The sequence below is a fragment of the Bidens hawaiensis genome, unplaced genomic scaffold (assembly GCF_021521415.1).
Source record: "Bidens hawaiensis isolate Kalapana, Puna unplaced genomic scaffold, B.hawaiensis_p1.1 tig00023629_1, whole genome shotgun sequence".
NCBI classification, from domain to species: Eukaryota; Viridiplantae; Streptophyta; class Magnoliopsida; order Asterales; family Asteraceae; genus Bidens; species Bidens hawaiensis.
Window position 1 is genome coordinate 99,213 of NW_027493707.1, and position 24,963 is coordinate 124,175.

The 24,963-nt window shown below is 37.5% G+C and overlaps 1 pseudogene; it reads right to left on the bottom strand.

Annotated features, from left to right (window-relative positions):
* Positions 1–21,573: 21,573 nt before the first annotated feature.
* On the bottom strand, positions 21,574–22,338 carry LOC143567762 (uncharacterized protein At1g66480 pseudogene; annotated as a pseudogene).
* Between the last annotated feature and the right edge of the window lie 2,625 nt (positions 22,339–24,963).

The window sequence follows — 24,963 nt, forward strand, 5'->3', positions numbered from 1 at the left end:
TTGTATAGATTAGCTACCTATCGATATATAATTTGACATAACATTATCTGGTAACACTTAAACGCTGTAACGTGGTTACACACTTAAACGCTGTAACGTGGTTACACACTTAAACGCTGTAACGTGGTTACACACTTAAACGCCGTAACGTGGTTACGCAAAACACTTAAACGCCGTAACGTGGTTACGCAAAACTTTTAAACGCCGTAACGTGGTTACGCAAAACACTTAACGAAAACGCTGAACTCAAACGCTAAACGATTTGTCTTATATAACTTGTGAACTCACCAACCTCGTGTTGACCCCTTTTAGTATGTTATTCTCAGGTAGCCGAGGCGGGCGCGCGGTTTAGGAGCATGCATTAATTGTTAAACATCTTACTCTGCAAACTTAATTTTAACATTTACATTTGGTTTTAAGTCGTCCTGCGTGACGCAACTTTTGAATTAAGGTTTTACGCTTCCGCATTTACTTTCATTTAAACGTTTTTCTTTGGTTTAGTTATAACTAATGAATCCGATCCTGCCAGTTCACACCCTCTGACGGTAAAACTCCGTTAGTGGATTTTGAGGGTGTGACAGATTGGTATCAGAGCCATTGGTTATAGCGAACTAGAAACTGCATGCATACTAGACTATAACCGCGACGACCCATTAGTTATAATAATACGCACTGCATAGGTTTGTGTAGTCTTGTAATCTTATCTCTTACCTCTTTCGCTCATACGCGCGCGCATACACGACTTACCTGTAGGAATGTCGACGCCACCCTCATCATCATCCGATTCGATGACGCATGCTCACGGGAAGGAACCTCAGTTACCTACCGCCTCGCCACCCCGCGTAGTCCCGGAACTCGCAGCTCCCGCACCGAAGAGGTACCGCCTATCCGGAAGCCTTTACGAAAACAACGTTAGCTGGGATTGGTACCCTAACATGATCAGACGTATGGTCTACCGTGAACAAGTTCCCCCGTTGCCACACCCGAACCACCCTGCTTATCCCAACACCCTACCACCCATAACCGAACCTGTAGAGAGAGTTCTCGCAGCCGTTGTTTCATGTTTGGAGCGTGATGTGGGTTACATGCGCTACACGAGAGAGAACGTTTCCAGATTGTTAAAAGGCGAAACCGAGAATAAGGAGGAGGTTGCCCGCATGGCAGCGGCAATGAAAGAAATGCAAGAGACTAGTGAGCAATAAACCAAGGTTATGATGAAGATGCAAGCCGAGATGATAGACTTGCAAGAGCAACTCCAAGAAGCAAGGACCCGAACTGAGATAGCGTTAGAACGTTGCGATATCCTACAAATACAACTTGATCAGAACGCAGCAGAACCTGAGGCGGAGCCTGAGGCCGAGCCCGAGGCAGAGCCTGATGTAGAACCTGAAGAAGAACCCGAAGAGGAACCGGAGGAAGAACCGGCTGAGCCAGAGGCACACTCGGATGTGTCCTCAGGCGACGACATCTCGGGATGATAATACCTAGATGGCTGGAAGAAACGCTGGACGAGGACGTGGTAACATCAGCATGACTGCAGCTGAACTCCAAACTCTGCTGAATGACCATGTCGCGGCCGCTTTAGCCGCACACGTTCAGAATCAAACTGGGGGTCCAAATGGAACATGTACCTTCAAGAACTACTTAGACTGCAAGCCCAGTACGTTTAAGGGCACTGAGGGAGCTATAGGCTTCCTGCGTTGGGCTGAGAAGGCCGAGTCGGCTTTTGAGATGTGTAACTGTCCCCCTGCCAGTAGGGTCAAATTCGCTGCTGGGACACTTGAGGATTCCGCCCTCACTTGGTGGAATTCGAACGTCCAGATCCTTGGATTGGAACTGGCTAACGCGATGAACTGGGAGGAGTTCAAAAACATGATGCGAGAGGAGTACTGTCCGAGGGAAGAAATTTCGAAGTTAGAGTCGGAGTTTTGGTCGTTGAAAATGGTGGGTTCAGAGATTGAAGCCTACACTACTCGTTCGCACGGGTTGGCAGTGATGTGTCCGCGGATGGTGGATCCGCCGAGCAAGAGAATAGAGATGTACATTGATGGGTTAGCACCACAGATTCAGGGTATGGTGACGTCTTCCAGACCAGCCACGATCCAACAAGCGATCCGTTTGGCTCACAAACTGACGGATCAGGCTGTGACCCAAGGTGCGTTACCACCTAGGGGTTCGACCACTAAAGCCCGTGACAACCCGAGTAATGACCACGCCAGCAACAGCAACAACAACAGCAACCCGAACAGCGGGAAGAGAAAGTTTGACAACACCAGATCTTCATCCTCGAACCTCCCACCGCAACAACACTACCGTAAGCCCGAGTTCACTCGGAGCTTTAACACTCAGAATCACAACAACAACAACAACGGTAGCGGGCAGGTTTCGAGCGGATATGCTGGGAAATATCCAAAGTGCAACAGGTGCAACTATCATTATGTTGGCCAGTGTGACCGTGTCAAGTGTCAAAGATGCGGAAAGATAGGTCACCAAGCGAAAGAATGTAGAGGAGCCCTGCAGCAAAGGGTGCTCCTAAGCCACCGATGACGACTAAGGGATGTTTTGAATGTGGACAGGAAGGTCATTTCCGGAAGGATTGCCCCAAGCTGAAACAGAATGACAATAATGGGGGTAATGGAAGTGGCAGTAATGGTGGAGGAAATGGCAAAGGAAGAGCGTTTGTGATTGGATCGGGTCAAGCCCGCAATGATCCGCATGTGGTGTCTGGTAAGTTCCCTGTAAACGATTGTTTTGCTTCTATTTTGTTTCACACTGGAGCTGATAGGAGTTTTGTGTCGAAAGCCTTTAGCCAACTTTTAAACCTTACTCCAACCCCGTTAGACGCTAAGTTTCCTGTTGAATTAGCTAACGGTAAAACTGTAATAACAACTCATATACTTGCGGGATGTAAGTTGAAACTGTCAGGTCATGTCTTTGACATCGACCTTATTCCTTTTACGCTTAGTAGTTTCGATGTCGTTGTCGGCATGGACTGGTTATCCGAGAACCGAGCGGAGATTATATGCCATGATAAGATAGTCCATATTACCACCCCTTCCGGCGAGATCATTTCGGTCCGAGGCGAGAGAAGCGGCATGACCACCAGCGTCATTACCCTTTTGAAGGCACAGAAGTATCTACGAAAGGGTCATCCGGCAATTTTGGCGCAGATTGTTGAGAAACCCGCGGAGGAGAAACGAATTGAAGACATACCGGTTGTGCGAGACTTTCCGGAAGTTTTCCCGGAGGATTTGCCCGGACTCCCTCCTATTCGTCAAGTCGAATTCCAAATCGAGTTGACACCCGGTGCAGCACCCATAGCACGAGCCCCGTATCGGCTCGCACCGGCGGAACTTCAGGAGTTGTCCACCCAGTTGCAAGATTTGTTGGATAAAGGTTTTATCCGACCTAGCTCATCGCCATAGGGAGCCCCTGTCTTGTTTGTCCGAAAGAAAGACGGGACCTTCCGAATGTGCATCGACTACCGGGAGTTGAACAAAGTGACGGTCAAGAACCGTTATCCTTTACACCGAATTGATGATTTGTTTGACCAGCTTCAGGGATCGAGTTACTACTCGAAGATCGATCTACGATCCGGTTATCACCAGCTGAGAGTGCGCGAAGAAGATATTTCAAAGACGGCTTTCAGAACACGGTATGGTCACTACGAGTTTTCGGTTATGCCTTTTGGCCTAACCAACGCACCAGCCGTATTTATGGATCTCATGAATCGAGTATGCAAGGCGTACCTCGACAAGTTCGTGGTTGTTTTCATTGATGATATTCTCGTCTACTCCAAGAACGAGACTGACCACGAAGAGCACTTAAGGATAATTCTGGAACTGCTGAAGAAGGAACAACTGTATGCTAAACTCTCGAAATGTGAATTTTGGCTTCGCGAGGTTCACTTTTTAGGACATGTGATCAACGAGAATGGTATCCATGTCGATCCCGGTAAGGTAGAGGCCATCAAAAACTGGGAAGCACCTAAGACTCCGACTGAAGTGCGACAATTCCTAGGACTGGCCGGCTACTATCGGCGTTTCATCGAGGGATTTTCAAAGATTGCTCAACCCCTCACCGCTTTGACTCACAAGGGCACTAAGTACAACTGGGGTGACGCGCAAGAATCCGCTTTCCAACTATTGAAAACCAAGCTTTGTAGCGCCCCTATTTTAGCCCTCCCCGAGGGAACGGAAAACTTTGAGGTACACTGTGACGCATCTATACAAGGTCTCGGTTGTGTGCTGATGCAACTCGAGAAGGTTATAGCCTACGCCTCTAGACAACTACGGGTTCACGAGAAGAACTACACGACCCACGATTTGGAACTCGGAGCTGTGGTGTTTGCTCTTAAGATATGGAGGCATTACTTGTACGGTACCAAGTTTACCATTTACACCGACCACAAGAGTCTCCAACATATCTACGATCAGAAAGAGCTGAACATGCGACAGCGTCGTTGGGTCGAGCTGCTTAAAGATTATGATTGTGCCATCAAGTACCACCCTGGCAAGGCCAACGTGGTGGCCGACGCCCTCAGCAGAAAAGAAACAGAAAAACCCAGACGAGTAAGAGCATTGCAACTTACGATTCATGCCAGCTTACCCGATCAGATTCGCGATGCGCAACTGGAAGCTTTGAAAGATGAAAATCTTCCATCGGAACTCATGCGGGGCATGAACAAGCAACTTGAAACCAGATCGGACGGGGTCCGATATTTTGAGAACCGGATTTGGGTTCCACGATACGGAGAGTTGAGAACTCTAGTGATGGACGAAGCTCACAAGTCCCGATATTCTATCCACCCTGGCTCAGATAAAATGTATCATGATTTAAAGGCACTTTACTGGTGGCCGAACATGAAAGCCGACATTGCCACCTACGTGAGCAAATGCTTGACTTGTGCCAGAGTCAAGATTGAATACCAGAAACCATCTGGTCTACTGCAACAACCGGAACTCCCAATGTGGAAATGGGAGCACATCTCAATGGATTTTATTACGGGTTTGCCTAAGACACCGACGGGATGCGATACCATCTGGGTGATCATTGTCCGGTTGACTAAATCGGCGCACTTCCTAGCGATTAAGGAAACAGACAAAATGGAAAGACTGACTCGTGTCTACATGAAGGAAGTAGTGTCGAGACACGGAGTGCCTGTCTCGATCATTTCCGATCGAGATTCTCGTTTTACCTCACACTTTTGGAAGTCGCTGCAAAGCGCACTGGGCACACGTCTCGATATGAGTACAGCATACCATCCTCAGACGGATGGGCAAAGTGAACGGACTATTCAGACCCTGGAGGATATGTTGCGTGCATGCGTTTTAGATTTCGGAAAAAGTTGGGAACCCCACTTACCATTGGTAGAGTTTTCGTATAATAACAGCTACCACGCAAGTATTAAGGCAGCGCCGTTTGAAGCGCTGTACGGACGGAAGTGTCGATCACCACTCTGCTGGGCAGAGGTGGGTGACAGCCAAATCACTGGTCCGGAACTGGTACTCGAAACCTCGGAAAAGATTGTTCAAATCCAAAATCGCATGGCAGCAGCACGAGATCGCCAAAAGAGTTACGCCGACAAGCGCCGAAAACCTCTCGAATTTCAAGTAAACGATCGAGTGTTACTCAAAGTCTCACCTTGGAAAGGTGTGGTTCGCTTTGGTAAGCGAAACAAACTCAACCCACGGTATGTTGGTCCGTACCGGATAACTGAGCGCATTGGTCCGGTGGCGTACCGACTGGACCTACCAACAGAACTCAGTGGCGTACACGATGTATTCCACGTATCAAATTTGAAGAAATGCCTATCTGATGAAACCCAAGTAGTCCCTTTGGAGGAACTGCAAGTTGATGAACAGTTACGGTTCATTGAGGAACCAGTCGAAGTTTTGGATTGGGAAACCAAAACACTCAAACACAGCAAAATTCCAATCGTTAAGGTTCGTTGGAACTCGAGACGTGGACCGGAGTTCACGTGGGAACGCGAGGATCACATGATGAAAAAGTATCCTCACCTTTTTGAAGGGCTAACCAAACACCGAAAACCGCGAAACCCGGCAAACCGTCAAACATCACCGGAGGTATGAACTAAATTTCGGGACGAAATTTCTTTCTACTAGGGGATGATATGACAAACTGAAAATTTTTCTTACTCTTTCAGACTCTCATCACGACTTGACTCAAATTTTCGGGACGAAAATTCTTTAACAAGGGAATGATGTGACAATCGTCAATTCCAGGTTAACTCCGTTAACTCAACTCCGTCAATTCAAACTTTAAGATCGTTGAATCTATAACGCACACTTCATTGCATTTAAACTAGGGTTTAAATGACGCTTAACACTCACTACATGGGTAGTCTTTCGGGATTTGCACCGAAACGCAAACGAGTTGACGCAAACGATTGATAAATAAACGATAAACGTAAAAACAATAATTATGTGATTATTATGTGTTAGGATTATGTGCTATGTGATAAAACTATGGTCATGTTAACTTATTGGGCAAGTATGATGGAATGTTCTAGAAAAACAACACTTGGAAAGAAGAGGGACTAGAGTGTAACTTGTATTATTATAAATACATCACTAATAAACAAACCCTAACTTATTATTAACCTACAACCCTAAATCGGCTCTCTCTCCCTCTCTTGATCCACGGCTGCCGTCCACCTTCATCACACACACACACATCAATCAAGAGATTAATCCAAGAACTAGGTGCTAGGAAGGTATACTTAATCATCTCTTACCTCCTTGTTGTGTAATTTTGATGTTTAATGGGTTGTATGTAAACCCTAACTCAGCCGATTATATGTATGTATGTGATCAATATGATAGTTGTTAGTTGGATAATAGATTGATAACTAGATTGATGTTGTTGCATGATTGATTGTTGTTCTTGATTTGAATTAAAACACAAACCCTAATCTTGTATGTATGGTGTGATTTATATGCATGGATAGTAGTTATGGTGTCTAGAGGGTTATATGGATGCATGATAGTTCATAGATTGTTATGATGTTGAGTTTTGATGTGAACAGATTCTGGACAGAATATATATACGATGTTTAACTGACTGTAACGAAGTGTAAACGTGAAAATTGATTGAGATTGTGAGTACTGCAGTAAACTAGGTTGAGTCTAGTTTCTATAAAGTATAAATTCGTAATTTTTGGATAAGTGGAAGTATACTTTTATGATTTTACAAAAACGTGATGCAAAGCTGAGCTGTTAGACCTGCTGTTAGGTTATATTGTAAATTCTATATCTCATGAACTACGAGGCCAATTGGGTTGGTTCCACTTCTGGAAGTTGACTCACTGAGTTAGGAACCAAACCCAAGTGGTCTTGCATTTATTGGATTTTTCGTTTACCGGGAATTGTAAATAACATTCTGTTGTGCATGAATCTGACTGATATGAGTTTACTGTAGTGTTTTGATCATTATGAGAAATCTATATGGAATAAAAATAATATAAAATATGTTCTGGAAACCTAAGACATGTATGTTTCAGTGGTGATTTTTGGTGAATTAATTGAGATGATATGATCGGTGAAATAGTACAATCTTTCAAGTAGAAATTCTGTCACAATGAAACTAGCTGCTGAGTTGTATAGGAATGCATGAAATATGATAGTTTTTATATAATTGTGGTATTTTGACCAAAATACCCTTGCGGGGAATAATTGCTAGTTGATTGCCATGAATTGACCAAATTGCCCTTATGGGGAATAATAGTTAGTTAGTCTTTGTTTGTTGACCAAAATGCCCTTACGGGAATAATTGCTTGTAAGTATGTTATTAATACATGACACGAAAGTAATTGCTCACTCGTGTATCGTATCACAATCGTACTTGTTTAAATCACACACGGTTCACAAACGAAACACGAAACATGATACGTGCATAGGTATTATGTGCCGAGTCTAGAGACTCGTTAAACGTTCCGATACTTAGAAAATCTCTTTGTCATTTTAGAACGCTAGAGAGTTTTCTACGACGCGCATCACTCGGTGATCTAATTTGGAATATTCTTCGCAAACAGTGAGTTCACTTACCCCGCTCTTTGAACTGTTTTCAAACGTTTTTCACTTGGGGGAGATAACATACTCCGATAAACGCATTTTTGAGATAAACACATATTTAAGATTTTGTTATAAATTATATATATCACTTGTAGAGGCTAAGCGGCACGTAACCCTTGAAGTCCCACGCATCGAACCGGTTAATATTTGGAATAGCGAGTCACTGTTGAGTAGTACTACTGGGTTTGACAAACCCCACCCGACGCTAAGCTCAACTGGAGGTTGAGTGGGTGTAATTTTTGGCTAACACTTACCATGGTCTGGGTTGACCTGGTGACGGGCACTTGATAAACAGTCAGCTTCGGTCTCGAACCACTTAGTAATACTTGTTGTATAGATTAGCTACCTATCGATATATAATTTGACATAACATTATCTGGTAACACTTAAACGCTGTAACGTGGTTACACACTTAAACGCTGTAACGTGGTTACACACTTAAACGCTGTAACGTGGTTACACACTTAAACGCCGTAACGTGGTTACGCAAAACACTTAAACGCCGTAACGTGGTTACGCAAAACTTTTAAACGCCGTAACGTGGTTACGCAAAACACTTAACGAAAACGCTGAACTCAAACGCTAAACGATTTGTCTTATATAACTTGTGAACTCACCAACCTCGTGTTGACCCCTTTTAGTATGTTATTCTCAGGTAGCCGAGGCGGGCGCGCGGTTTAGGAGCATGCATTAATTGTTAAACATCCTACTCTGCAAACTTAATTTTAACATTTACATTTAGTTTTAAGTCGTCCTGCGTGACGCAACTTTTGAATTAAGGTTTTACGCTTCCGCATTTACTTTCATTTAAACGTTTTTCTTTGGTTTAGTTATAACTAATGAATCCGATCCTGCCAGTTCACACCCTCTGACGGTAAAACTCCGTTAGTGGATTTTGAGGGTGTGACAATAAGGCAAGGCTTCATGGAGGACTTCGTGTTCTTGATATATATTTACACACACATAACTTATTATACATATCACTTATGACTAACTTCTAACCCTTTAGTTTGTTCATCTTATTTACAAGTTCCATGGTGTGGGTTTGTATAAGACTAACCTCGGTTTAACCGAAACTAGTCCAAACCGGAAACCGAACTTTTGTTTACTAGTTTTGTTAAAATAGTTGTTTAAACATGTTTATTGCTAGATTTGAGTTTCAAAAATCATTTTTACAAGTTCTTTGATATTAAGCATATGGAATCCATCTATGAACTCGTTGGGAGATGGAAACCGAACTAAACCGAAACTTTTGCTTAAAAGACTTGTAGTTAACTTTTTTTGCTGTAAAATTTAAGTTTTCTTCATTTATAAACCAATATACAAGTTCTATGATATTTGGGCATGTAGAAACCATCTATGAACTATTTGTGAGATGGAGACCGAACCATACCGACTTTTACTCGCTTAAGACACACAAGTGTGTTTTTAGTTATCAAGACTTGTATATTTCTTTAAAAACAATAGTTTACAAACTGATTTTAATTATTTTTCTTAAGTACTTGGAATAATTGGATCCAACTTGATCTCATAACATAGTTTGGACCGACAAAACCGAACACTCGCTTAACGTGCGTTGTTAGTTCTAAACAATAGATCTACGTACTTGGTTAAGTGTTAGTATGTTTTAATGAGTTATCTCATAACAATTAATATTTTGGAAAGTTGACTTTGGGTTCGACCATTTGTCAAGACCCGAACCGACAACCCGAACACTCGTTAAAAACCCGTTTTAGTATCTTTAGCCTAATGGAACTTGCATTTTAGCATTTTCCCCACCTTATTACTTAACATTGGTTAAGTAAATATTAAGGTTAGATACTTTAACCCGGTTTTGAGCAAACTTACATTTTTTAAAAGGGTTATCATTATAAATTCTTAAATAGTTACATTTTAAACCTTGAACTTTAATTGATTAGTTTTTGCAACAATTATTTTATTTAAAGATCTTCAAGACAACCTTTCTAAATCCAAGACTTTCTTTTATTTAGGCTTCATACGTTAAACTCGTCGTTCCGGCAAATCTCCAAATAATCAATCTTTCAAGTTTATTACTTGAGCGTGAGTAACTTCATACCCCGTTTTCTATCTTTTATTTTGGGGGTGACATTTCAACTTATCTAAACTAAATGTTTTATACTTGGGTCTTAAACCACAAACGTTGTTGTATACCTTACTTGAATAATTGCTCGATTTGGTGTTCTATGCTTATTTGACTTTGTGTTTATCGCTTTTGGATGGTGGAACTATAAATCCTAGACCATTTGGCAACCCCTCATGGCAAGGTGTCGTTAACGTAATGCAATTAACGATAACTATAAAATCCTAAACTATTTGGCAACCCCTTATAGTTGGGTGTCGCTAACTTGTTAGCGATAACTATTTATCCAAGTTTATAGCTATTATTTATGGTTTTGTATACTAGTTTTGTGGCTTTTCATACTATATATCTATTGTTCAAACTTATGAATTGCTCACCAACCTTTGTGTTGATAAACTTTATTTTATGAAATGTTACAGGTTTGCATCTAGGTTGATTATGGAGTTCGGTGAAGAAAACATCACAAATACCGTTAGGATATTAGCAAAAATGAACAATATTTGATTTGCTATATTTTGTTATATTTTGTTGTATTTGAGTTATGAATATTTGGTTATGTGACATTTTCGATGTTGTGAAATGAAATGAGTTTGTTAAATATTGTCGCTTTAAATAGTGTCATGCGCTTATGAGCAATCGTTGCACCCCGGCATGTTCCGCCGCCTTTGGTCGGGGTGTGACACCGCATCACGCCGGAAACCTTCAACGCTACTCCATTCTCCCTAATATCGTTACACCGTCTCCCTCTCTCTTCAAAAAACATCGGAAATTAGTAAATGAAGCAGATTTCATCTTCTTCCATGGCCAATCCCTAAATACCAAACTCGATCTTATTTTCAAAATTTGGAAATAAATGTTACACGATTACAAAATAAACATAGGCTTTTGTTAAGGGGATCAAAATGAGCCGATTGATGTGTCAATTACCTCGAATAGTGCACGATTGACAAGGGTGGACTTCGTCGGAGACGACGACGGCGACACGTCGGCTAGGTTTTGAATGAGGGGAGAGAGACAGTCTAACGATATTAGGGAGAATGGAGGGGAGTTGCAGGTTTCCGGCGTGATGCAGCCGGAGAAGAAGGTACACGTATGGAAATCGCTAACGGAGTTAACATCCATTAGCCGCGGTTCGTTAAAAACAAATACCCCATTAGTTAGGACCGTCACCAGCCAAATTTAAAACTGAGACTGTTATTTGTTAATAAAAGATAGTTGGAATTATTTAAAACCAATATTTTTTTTATTCTAACTAAAAAAGAAACATGGTCTTATCCCACCAATGGAAAAAGAAGGCCTAACACTTTGTTGATAATAATCAACTAATAATGGAACTCTTTTGCTTCAAGATTTGTCTTCTTGCTTTATGCATAGGTGGCTTGATGTTAAACTAGTCATGTTTGGGAGTGTGTTACAACTTGTGACATTCGTCAATTTCGGTTCACTTTTTTTATGTAAACCCGACCCGTTTGTAACCCGAACATTTCAAATATATAAAATATTGGATCTTGTCATTTAAAATATATAAAATATTGTTTTTTTTATATTATGCATTGTTTGACCATTTAAACATACCCATTTTTATGCAAACCATAAAAGAATCTTTATACCCAACCCTTCACTCATTCCCTATATATACACACCCATCTTCTTCATTTTACTCTTGCTACATCTCCAAAAAACTCTCTCAAACTCCATAGATTCAAGGTTGTTATTTCTTATGTATTTTTGAAGTTTTGACTTCTCAAGTCAAACTAACTATAGTCTTTTATTCTAACTTGTTCATCTAACATTACTAACTCTTGAATATGGTGGTACAACATATATATAATACACACCCCTTGTTTCCTTTATTTGTTACTTCACCGACTTTGGTTGGTTAAGTTTCGAATGTCATAAGGCAAGGCTTCATGGAGGACTTCGTGTTCTTGATATATATTTACACACACATAACTTATTATACATATCACTTATGACTAACTTTTAACCCTTTAGTTTGTTCATCTTATTTACAAGTTCCATGGTGTGGGTTTGTATAAGACTAACCTCGGTTTAACCGAAACTAGTCCAAACCGGAAACCGAACTTTTGTTTACTAGTTTTGTTAAAATAGTTGTTTAAACATGTTTATTGCTAGATTTGAGTTTCAAAAATCATTTTTACAAGTTCTTTGATATTAAGCATATGGAATCCATCTATGAACTCGTTGGGAGATGGAAACCAAACTGAACCGAAACTTTTGCTTAAAAGACTTGTAGTTAACTTTTTTTGTTGTAAAATTTAAGTTTTCTTCATTTATAAACCAATATACAAGTTCTATGATATTTGGGCATGTAGAAACCATCTATGAACTATTTGTGAGATGGAGACCGAACCATACCGACTTTTACTCGCTTAAGACACACAAGTGTGTTTTTAGTTATCAAGACTTGTATATTTCTTTAAAAAAAATAGTTTACAAACTGATTTTAATTATTTTTCTTAAGTACTTGGAATAGTTGGATCCAACTTGATCTCATAACATAGTTTGGACCGACAAAACCGAACACTCGCTTAACGTGCGTTGTTAGTTCTAAACAATAGATCTACGTACTTGGTTAAGTGTTAGTATGTTTTAATGAGTTATCTCATAACAATTAATATTTTGGAAAGTTGACTTTGGGTTCGACCATTTGTCAAGACCCGAACCGACAACCCGAACACTCGTTAAAAACCCGTTTTAGTATCTTTAGCCTAATGGAACTTGCATTTTAGCATTTTCCCCACCTTATTACTTAACATTGGTTAAGTAAATATTAAGGTTAGATACTTTAACCCGGTTTTGAGCAAACTTACATTTTTTAAAAGGGTTATCATTATAAATTCTTAAATAGTTACATTTTAAACCTTGAACTTTAATTGATTAGTTTTTGCAACAATTATTTTATTTAAAGATCTTCAAGACAACCTTTCTAAATCCAAGACTTTCTTTTATTTAGGCTTCATACGTTAAACTCGTCGTTCCGGCAAATCTCCAAATAATCAATCTTTCAAGTTTATTACTTGAGCGTGAGTAACTTCATACCCCGTTTTCTATCTTTTATTTTGGGGGTGACATTTCAACTTATCTAAACTAAATGTTTTATACTTGGGTCTTAAACCACAAACGTTGTTGTATACCTTACTTGAATAATTGCTCGATTTGGTGTTCTATGCTTATTTGACTATGTGTTTATCGCTTTTGGATGGTGGAACTATAAATCCTAGACCACTTGGCAACCCCTCATGGCAAGGTGTCGTTAACGTAATGCAATTAACGATAACTATAAAATCCTAAACTATTTGGCAACCCCCTATAGTTGGGTGTCGCTAACTTGTTAGCGATAACTATTTATCCAAGTTTATAGCTATTATTTATGGTTTTGTATACTAGTTTTGTGGCTTTTCATACTATATATCTATTGTTCAAACTTAAGAATTTCTCACCAACCTTTGTGTTGATAAACTTTATTTTATGAAATGTTACAGGTTTGCATCTAGGTTGATTATGGAGATCGGTGAAGAAAACTGTTGGTGCATTTTGTGACCGTCGCTATGCAATTCAGACCAGCGGAGACGCCATAGGTGAAGTTAGAACAACTTCGCCTTAGGCGAAGTTAGAACAATTTCGCCAACGGCGAAGTTAGGACAACTTCACCTTAGGTGAAGTTATCACAACTTCGCCATAGGCGAAGTTATGAACAACTTCGCCTACTGACGCCTACTGAAGTTTATATATATATATATATACGTGTGTCTTGTTTAGGTTAAGAATCCAGTAATTCAGAGAGTTGTGTGTTACAGTTTGAGTGTCGAGAAAGAACAAATAGAGAGAGAGTGTCGTTAGGGACGACCCGAGGTAGAGCTCACCTCGGGTCGGACGTGTTTCTGTTTATGTTACGGTATGTAACGTGTTTGTTTAATTATTATTATAAAGAATCTGCAGATTTGTTTATCCCGTTCTTGTATTTGTTCGTGTATTTGTTCGTGTACGTGTTTGTGTTCTTCATCTTTACACCAATAAACGAGTCTAGGAGGATTCCGCACTCCTAGACCTCGTGCGGATCTCGTATCGATCAGCGACGCCCCGGGGGGACTTACATGTGGTATCAGAGCCTTAGGCTCTTATGCTATGGTTCGAGATCTGCGTTTTGGTGTTTCTGGCACGTTTCTGTGCGTTTCTGGCCGAACAGCGCCGCAGGCGAAGTTATTGTTCATCAGGCGAAGTTGCCGTCACTGTTCGTAGGGTTTCAGCGAAGATATAAGGTCTGGCGAAGTTATGGACAGGCGAAGTTATAGCCAGGCGAAGTTATGAACAAGCGAAGTTGACATTATGCGAAGTTGACTTCTCGGCGAAGTTAAAAAAAAAAAAAAACCATTTTTATTTAATTAGGTCAGGTGTACACGATTATTGTGAGACCGGAGATGTTGTTCCGTCAACGAGTGAAACTTGTTATCTCTGGGTCTTACGTGTGAACAAATACGTGTCAACTCTGGATATGGAGTTGAGTTTGAGAATGGGATATTGATTGAAACTGGATATTGACACATATTTGGGTGTTTGTGGGCAATGAAATTGTTGTTGTTCGAGGTTGACCAACTGAAGAAAGTCAAATTGAACTGAAGGTTTTCGTCATTACTGGATTGCGGTCAGAGCATATTATTTATGTTATTTTCAAGGCGTTCGAGAATTGGAACCTGAAACGTGATGCTCATTTATTAGAGTGAAAATTCTGGAACAAGTTGGATTTAATCGGGAATTAAAGTGTTTATGTTCTTGATCGTTATCCCTGGTGATTGAAGATGCTTCAGATTAATTAATGGTCATGTGTTAGATTCTGTCAAGGTGGTTTTGTGATGAAATTGATCACTTGATGTTGAGTAGTTGAAGATTAAACCTTATCGTATGCCGACGAGTTGGTGAAGTTGTGAAGGACGCCCAACTTCACGTGTTGGTGAAGTCAGATGGACTCACGTGATTGGTTGAGATGATCTATTGGCACGAGGATGCATGCATTTCAAAGACCTCAATCATTATAGTCGGAGAAGCTTACACTGAAGGGGAGATCTGATATGGAAGACGCTGGGTGATTGGTAGATTTGTGAAGCTACAGGACAGTTTCAGACACGGCTGGTTGATGAGCAAACAGAAGATCATCAGTTAAGAGGGAGTCTGTTGGTGCATGTTTTGTAACAGATGATCTTTTGTGTTTGTTAGAATTGAGAGCAACGGTCAAAGGGGAGACTGTTGGTGCATTTTGTGACTGTCGCTATGCAATTCAGACCAGCGGAGACGCCATAGGTGAAGTTAGAACAACTTCGCCTTAGGCGAAGTTAGAACAACTTCGCCAACGGCGAAGTTAGGACAACTTCACCTTAGGCGAAGTTATCACAACTTCGCCATAGGCGAAGTTATGAACAACTTCGCCTACTGACGCCTACTGAAGTTTATATATATATATACGTGTGTCTTGTTTAGGTTAAGAATCCAGTAATTCAGAGAGTTGTGTGTTACAGTTTGAGTGTCGAGAGAGAACAAACAGAGAGAGAATGTCGTTAGGGACGACCCGAGGTAGAGCTCACCTCGGGTCGGACGTGTTTCTGTTTATGTTACGGTATGTAACGTGTTTGTTTAATTATTATTATAAAGAATCTGCAGATTTGTTTATCCCGTTCTTGTATTTGTTCGTGTATTTGTTCGTGTACGTGTTTGTGTTCTTCATCTTTACACCAATAAACGAGTCTAGGAGGATTCCGCACTCCTAGACCTCGTGCGGATCTCGTATCGATCTGCGACGCCCCGGGGGGACTTACAAAAACGTCACAAATACCGTTAGGATATTAGCAAAACTGAACAATATTTGATTTGCTATATTTTGTTATATTTTGTTGTATTTGAGTTATGAATATTTGGTTATGTGACATTTTCGATGATGTGAAATGAAATGAGTTAGTTAAATATTGTCGCTTTAAATAGTGTCATGCGCTTATGAGCAATCGTTGCACCCCGGCATGTTCCACCGCCTTTGTTCGGGGTGTGACACAACTACTAAAAAGATTCTTTGTATCTATACTTGTAGATATAAGATATGCCATTGGTACCACCTCACTAAGGTTATGTGATTCACAAAGGAATTTGATGATATGTGGAGATGATACTAAAATGGCTTCAAGCATTTAATTTCTACTATAGGCAGCTTTGACACAATTAGGTCTACTATTTTATCCTTTTTTTCATCTTTTAACTTTTCAAATGGGTATAACTTGTCCATGACAAACCGAATCAATACCGATTGAATAACGTCAGTATTGTCAGAACCGGTATTAAAATTCTCTTTTATAACTTTCAGTCGATATAAAATAAGTGTCAATAATCAATATCCTTTCATAATACACTTAATTTTTAATCAATACCCGCCCGGACAACTTGGTACCGTGACAAACCAACCAAATGTCGGTACCCGTGTCGGTATTATCAACACCGGTACCAGAATTCATTTTTATAATTTCCGATCGATATAAAACACGTGCCGATATCTTTTTAGGCATATCAAAGCTTTATTTTCTGGGTTATCCGAGAGCATAAAGCATTGTAAATAAACTTTTATTTTGTGACACATAGGTTTTTATCAAACTGATAGCGCCCGAACAACACTGGTACCAATATTCGTTTTATGGTTTTGAAACGAGCCAATTTCAGCATTTTTCAACACTTTTGCCAAAGGGGTATGATACCGCAAAGTAATTTTGTAACTCACAACTATATGTTCGTAATTTTTATTTATGGGAAAGTTAATGTACAAATGAAATTAACATGCTAATTATGAGAATCAAATAGAGTAATTATATATACAAATAGCCTAATTATGTAATTACATTATAGAGTAATTAACTAATTATATAATTACTCAATGATGTAATTACATAATTAGACTATTTGTATGTATAATTACGCTATTTGATTCTTACAATTAACACGTTAATTTTATTTGTATTTGATCCAAACCATTTTTATTTAATTAGGTCTTATACAATTGTAAACATTATTTGATATGAATTCCACATATATTGGTCAAACCGATATTATTACAAGAATTAGTTCCACAGCACTAGAGAGCTATTCTAAAAAGGAAAGAAAAAGAATGAAATTACAAAATAATAATTTATACATTGATTCATACTAAAAATACAATATGAATCATATAGATCAAAAGGACAAAACATCACTATGCTTTGCTGCTGTGTACTTGTTTGATGCCTTATTTTCACACCATGTTTGTTTTAGTTCCTCGTTAAATCTCACTCTTTTCTGCAAAACCAAACAATTATTAACGGCGCAGCTTGTTGTCTGTTTGTCTTTTGTTTCGATATAATCACTATCTTGCTTATTAAATATTATTATTATTAAATGAAAAAACCAAAAAAATTATTAACTAATTTAATATCTTGTTATAAAATTTCAAGAAATATGATATTATCACCCAAGAATCAAATTTCTATATTTTTTGTCTTTTTTAATATTAATACTCTAAATTTACAACCTATAACAATATAATAAAAATTAAAAAGTATACAAAATAATGTTTAAACTTAAAGTCTAGTGCTCAATGAATAGCTAAACTACGAACCCTCTAGTTTGCGTTGATTCAAGTTAGACTGATGTAAACCCATGTTGTGCCTTCGTATAATATTTGCATATGATATTTTAAACCAAAATTATCTTTCGTTTAAAGTTTAAAATGGTTTAAAAAATGTGTGAATTATTAATACTAGTTTGACAATTTAATTAATTTTGGCTAAACAGTATTTAAATAATGTTAACAAAACCTTCAAGAGCCTTTTGACTTCACAAATGACATCAATTACGGCCATGCTTGCTATACTTGGTAGTTGGTGCTTCAATCACCCAACAATCTATGACGTAATACTTTTAAAAATAGTAATCACTAGAGTGCAAACGAGCCGAGCTGCTTGCGAGCTACTTGAGATTGGTTCGTTAAAAATCTCGATCGAGCCAAGGTTAATCGAGTCCAAGCTTAAAAGTAAGCTCGTTTAATAAACAAGCCCGAGCCCGAGCTTCACTTATCGAGCTCGAGCCGATTCGCGAGCCTAAACGGACCTGTCATTTATAAGATTTTTAAGATAACATATAAATAGAAAAAGTGTGCGAAACGTACGAACTATAACAAAATTGGAGGCGGTTGCATTTTTGTAAATAAGTGGAAATCATGTTTGTAGTGTAATTTAATTACTCTATACAGTTTACAAATAGAGTAATTATAGTTTACAAATAAAGTAATTTTATTACTGTACTTGTTTTAACTAAAGTAATTATTTTATTAGTAGAGTAATTATTGAATCTGCTCCTTCTTCTTTCTTAAATTGTCTGCTTCAAAAACCTGTAACTACAAATCGATTGGCAAATCACACACTTTCTTGTTTCAATATGCGAAATCGTAAACATATATCTTCTGATTCTTCTCTAACATCATCATAATAATCTGGTCTTGCCGGAGACGTAGGGATTTAACTTCCGATTGTAACGATACATCGACTTTGGTGGTCAGCCGCCGCCAATTAAAGCGAGTATGTTGCAGCAGAAAACGACGGTGTGCCGCCACCAGAGTCAAAGTCTAGGCGGATTTGTCGGCAGTTGTAGATACGAGAGATGTGGTTGGTGTCGACGGCGAGGCAACGGAGCCTTGGTTGAAGGAAAGGTGGTGGAGGTTGACGGTGGAGTGATTGGAGTCCGGTGATTTTGTGATGCATGAGGAAGAAGATGGAGATGGGGTCTGGTGGTTGAATGAGAAAGAAGATGGAGATGTAGTGTGGTGGTTTTGTTCAGTTTGTATGTTTAGTACGAAATTTTTATTTGTATTTAATCCATCTCCTATATATATATAGGGGAGATTTCAAATGAGAACCCCTTTGAATTTTAAGAACTCGAAAGAACTCAGTGTAACGGTTTTTTTTTCGAATTTTTTTTACACATGTGTAATATATGTAAGTTACATACACGTAAAAAATTACATAATTTTTTACGCACCGAGTCGACTTTTTACACATGTGTAACGGACGTAAAAATTAGTGTAACCACTTATATCTTTATTCTCTCTCATACTTTGACTTTGTTGCCAGATTTAATCTCAACCACATATTCCATTTCATTTAATTAAATGTGTGGCCTATGATTGAGTTCTTAAGTTCTTAAAACTCAACATGGTTCTCAAAAAATCTCTTCCCTATATATATATATATATATATATATATATGCTAAGTATAAAATGAAAACCCACTTGAGTTGTGAAAACTCTAGAAACCCATTCTCAACCACATATTTTTATGTTTCGATGTTTTGTATTAAATATTACATGCAAAAAAAACGATGTTACATAGGGTTTTCGCGGGTTTTTACAACTCAAGTGAGTTTTCATTTTAACCTTACCATATATATATATATATATATATATAATGTTATGAAAAAAATAAATAAAAATAATTAAATAATACATATTATTTTATACATAAAACTATAATAAAAAAGTATGTAACAATAATAGCCGAGCCTGAGCCGAACTCGAGCTTTGAAAATATAGCTCGAAATGAGCCAAGCTTGAGCTCTGTGTAAGTTAAACGAGCCGAGCTCGAGCCTAGTTGAGCTCAGTCTCGGCTCGACTACTTTGCACCCCTAAACCAATCACCATTTGTTTTTAATTTTTATTGCATACAATTTGTAGATCTAATAGCTTAATTAATTAAAAAAGTAAGTATAATTTATGTTTTGAAAACGTAACTTTTTAATACTTCCTAATTTTGCATGTAAATAAAGTAAGCATCAAGAACATTATTAACTTATTGTGCATGCCAAAATGTGAACATTTTTATTATTATTTTTAAATGGAATTAAGTAACTAACACCATAGATATTGTCGTAAAAACTTCTAATTTTCTCAGGTAATTTATATTGTGGACATATGCAATATCTATCTATAATAATATATATAAACGAAAACCCTAAACTCCAATATGTCGCGATGTGGTCGCTCCCCGCTTTTATGGAAGCCACCAGATTGCGTGATTTTTAAATGGATGCCTCTCATTGATTTTACCCAAATTCATGGGTATGGGTCTTACCAAAACCAGATAGCTCTTAAACGGGTTATAACATCTCATTAAATTAAAAATTAATCTTACCAAATATTCGATGTGAAAATCCTATAAAATAGGGATATACTAAAAATTAATATCCAGCATAAAAAAAAATTATTTATAATTAAGAAACAATTTTATAGTAAAAAAAATGAGCGGGTTATGGGTCACAAAATCCAGATAGCTTTTAAACAAGTTATAACATATCATTTATTTGTTAATCCATTTTATTATCAAACCGTAATGGGGTGTTTGGGATTCCTTATTTTTTCCTTCTTGTAACTTATTAACTTTTATAAGTTAAAAAGTTGTTTGATAATGTGACTTTTTTTTAGTTTTTAAGAAGAAAAAAGAAGGTTTTAATATGTTTGGAGGGACTAACTTATCAAAAACAACTTATATAAGTTAAAAGGAGGTGCAAATAAGGAATCCTAAACATGGCCTAAGTATATTATTAACTTACTTAAAATAAAGAAATTTTAAAATTAAAAAATAAATATTGAAAAACGAAAAATGTAAAACAACCACCGTAGGTGCATTATTAACTTTCTTAATGAAGAAAATTAAAATTCAAAACATAAATATTAAAAAACAAAAAATGTAAAACAACCCCCATTATACAGGATGGATCATGGGTCTTACCAAACCCAAATATCTTTTAAACGAATTATAGCATCTCATTTATTTATGAAACTCTTTAATCATCAAACCTTAAGTGTATAATTAACTTCCTTACAATAAATAAAATTAAAATTAAAAAGTATATAAATATTATAAACGAAAAATAAAAACAACCCCTGTAATACGGGGGATAAAATCTAGTTACTAATATAACCTCAAAAATTTCACTAAAATATAAATTGATGCTGTAGCATAACTGTTTTAAAAATTAATTTAAGAATAATGTTATGAAATAAAAGAGTAATTTTACAAAACCTTTAAATCATGAACTAGACGGGAGGTTTTAGATTCAAAATTTTTCAGATAACGGGAATTCATCATCTAATAATAATAATAATAATAATAAATGTCAAAGCCAATAACATGGCATGAAAGCCGGGTCAATGTTATGGGTATTTTGAGGGAGACCCAAAGTTGAGGATATTACATGCAATATTATCTATTTTTAATTTTTAATTTTAATTTTTAATAATATTTTTGTACACTTATTGTCAAGTGCATGTTCGTACGTATTATAATATTAATATGTAATCATTCCGTGTTATTAAAATGTTTTGACTTTACCTTTTATTTATTATACATTTTGAGCTACTTAAAACCTAAACTTATTGTCTACTTGTAAATATATCAAATAAACAAATGTGATTTCGACATTTCCTAAAATCTAAGAAAAAAGGTACCTGCGGGCCGGGAACCCGTCGTCGTTCATCCATCAGGACACCACTGTCACCGCCACCACCACCAGCACTGTCACTTTTTTCCATACAAAGTTTCATAATCTTCTCAGCTGCGTCAGTCCCATCTTTACTCACTTTCATTAGCCTCTCCACCTCTGCCTTCGGCAACCTCAACTTCACCCTAAATGAGTCAACACTGCCACCTACGCGGTTATCCACCGCAATGCTTGGTCCTTTCGTGAAAGACAAGTCAGAAGCCGACCTCCGAGCCAACTTTAGGCTCTCGAGCCGGTCCTTAGCGCTCATATTTATCCCGGACCGGACTCTCCTAGCAACTTTATCTTCAACAAGCTTAGGCAACTCAACCAAGAAGTAAAGCCGCTTAGCCTTGAGCCCTTCTTGTGGCTCCAATGGCTTGGCTCGGACCCCGTATTGCTTCACCATCTCTGCATCCAATAGCACGAGACCAGGGTAGTCCTTAACCACGGATCCAGCATTCACCGGAGTCTTTATCTTGATGGCTTCTCCGGTTATTTTCATTATTGTTGTAGTCTTTCTTTTGGCTCCTAAACTATTTCCCATTTTTTTTGAACTTATGGTTTGTGGGAGAGAAATGAGAATGTATCAATGTATATATAGTTGTTTATTTCATTGTTTGGGTCAAATAAAGAGTGCTAATTTTTAATTATCAAGTATATTTTGAATTTTTGATATTCAAAATATAAAATTAATCCAATTAAAGATAACCGGCCTTTAAGTTTATGCTACAATAAGAAAGAGTTGTGATACTCTTATATTTATTTATAAATTTGCTTTATGATGTGTAAAGAAAAATAATGACAAATGAAAATGAAAAAAATAATTGGCTCATGTGTTTTGGGCATATTTTTGTTGATTAACAAGTTATAAAGGTGACAACAATTTAAAGCTTCAAACTAAAAAGGCTAGGATGTTAAATATGACTATTGACCATCTCCAATAGCCAATATTTAGCCCTTATTGAAGGCTCATACTGTGTTTATTTTAGCGTTTTTATCTAATAAAGCTTTTATCTAATAAAGCGTTTTTGGGATACCGTACTTATGGAGTATTTGTTCTTGCTTAAGAACGGGCCTTAAACGGGCCATAGGTGGGACCTGGGCCAGGATGTTCTAATTTTTTTTTATTGTTTAATACATGTTTATATAACTTTAGTTTAAATTGAAGCATTATAGTTTCAACAATTCAAATTGTAAAACCTTATAAACTTAAAATGTCAAAACAGTTATGTTTTAATAACTAAGGAATAACTATATTTATATTTTGAACTCTTTAGGTCCCCGTTCTTGTTGTTACGTCCGGCTAACTTGAGGGGGCATATTAGATCAGTTAGTTATAACGTGTTATTACTTTGTAGTATGTTATGAATATTATGTTGATAGATCAGTTAACTATCAGTTGTTTGTGTTTACTTTTCAGACTCCTATACATATGTAGGAGGCCCAGTATTGTATTCATTCCATTGAGATCATCAACATTGTGTATTTGTGTTAAACAAGGTAGCTGTCAAATTTGCCTAAAAGTCTATTCATACCAACATTCATTTCTTGTAGCTAAATGCTCGAATTTGTATTTTATCGTGTCGATTTGTACTTTTTCAACATTTTTCGTAGTTGTTAACCGGTGTTCACATGTTCTTGTTGTTTTTTTATTGACAACGCCAATACGTTGTTTTTACATTTATTAATTTAGGGACCCATGGCAACATAATGCAACATTGGTAGTCTATTTTTTGTTTATAATGCATTTGAGTTAAAGATTTTGGGTGAAAAGAGCGAAAATATCACTTTACTGCTAGCTTTCAAATAGACCAGGATAAATACTTAGCTACCAAGGTCACTTTATATTGTTAAAATCATACACCAATTTAATAAGGTTAGACCAACTTATTGTAGACTATATCAACCTAGCTTAAGACACGAGTGTTTAGTCCGGCATGTTAAACGCAAAACGTTGTTGGTGTCTTCTTTGAAATGTAGTTAAACTTGAGTTGTGATAGCTTGTGATGAAAAGAAAATTTGTAATGTTTGATAGTTCACATTATACTCTCAAACATTGTGTAGTGTAGTTATTATACTTCCAATAATGTATTGAATTGTATCAATGCAAATATGTATATAAACTAACTTGAAAACATACATATGAATTAAGATGCTGTAATTCAACTATAATGATTTACTTTGGTGATTATCTTTTTTTTTTAGTGTTGATTAATTGAAAGGTGACACGGTAATCACGGTGTGAATTGGACTTAGAAATTCCGGTGACACATATCTGCTCTTTTGACTTAGAAAATTTCCATGTTTTCAATATTACAAAGAATTGATTAACATACAATAATACAATAATTGATTAACGTTTATTAGGTATGTGAGAAACGCTCAAGGTTAAAGCTCTAAAACGTTGCCCAAGTGTAATTGAAAAACGTTCAAGGTTAAACCCCATTACGCTAAAAATCAAAACTGATCAATTGAAGATCTTAAAGTTTAGTTGATCAATTGCTAAAACAATTACAAGCGAGTTGCATGACACTTGTCGACGTTGGTGATGGTGACGGAGGAGTGTTGATGACGGTGGGTAGTGGAACGGCGGTGGTGGAGATGGCTTGAGGAGTGTTGATGCTAGCGTGGTGAATCAGTGGCGGTGGCAGAAGGGGGTATTTGGGATTTAGGGTTTCACGTGTTTTTTTTTAAATCAAAGGTATAGAAAGTAGTGTACCTGTTGTATGATAAGGATTATTGTATTCTTTATCCATAAAACAAAATATTATTTTATATCATTTTAAAGTTTAGTCATTTGCATATGGATTGTCACACCTCGACTCAGGGCCTGGGTGCGACGCCCGTTTGTCGGTATCTGGTTTTGAAAATATATCAGAGTTGCGGGTTTGTTTTAGCGGAAGTCTTTAAAATAATATATTTATAGGGTTTGTTTAGCGGAAGTCTTAAAATATAATATTCACTTATAAAAATGTCGGGTCAGAATAACCATTGAATATTGTATAAAATATCAGCGGAAGTCTTTTCAGATAAAATATTATTATATTGAAATCTCGAGAGTTAAATACCCGTTTGATAATTTAAATACATATCTTTTGAAAATATCATTCTTTATAATATTCTAAAATAAAATATCTGAGCCATCAGATCACCTCTAATGACTATGTCTCCAATCTTCTATCAGTCTTGCCTGTCAGTTCTATTCTT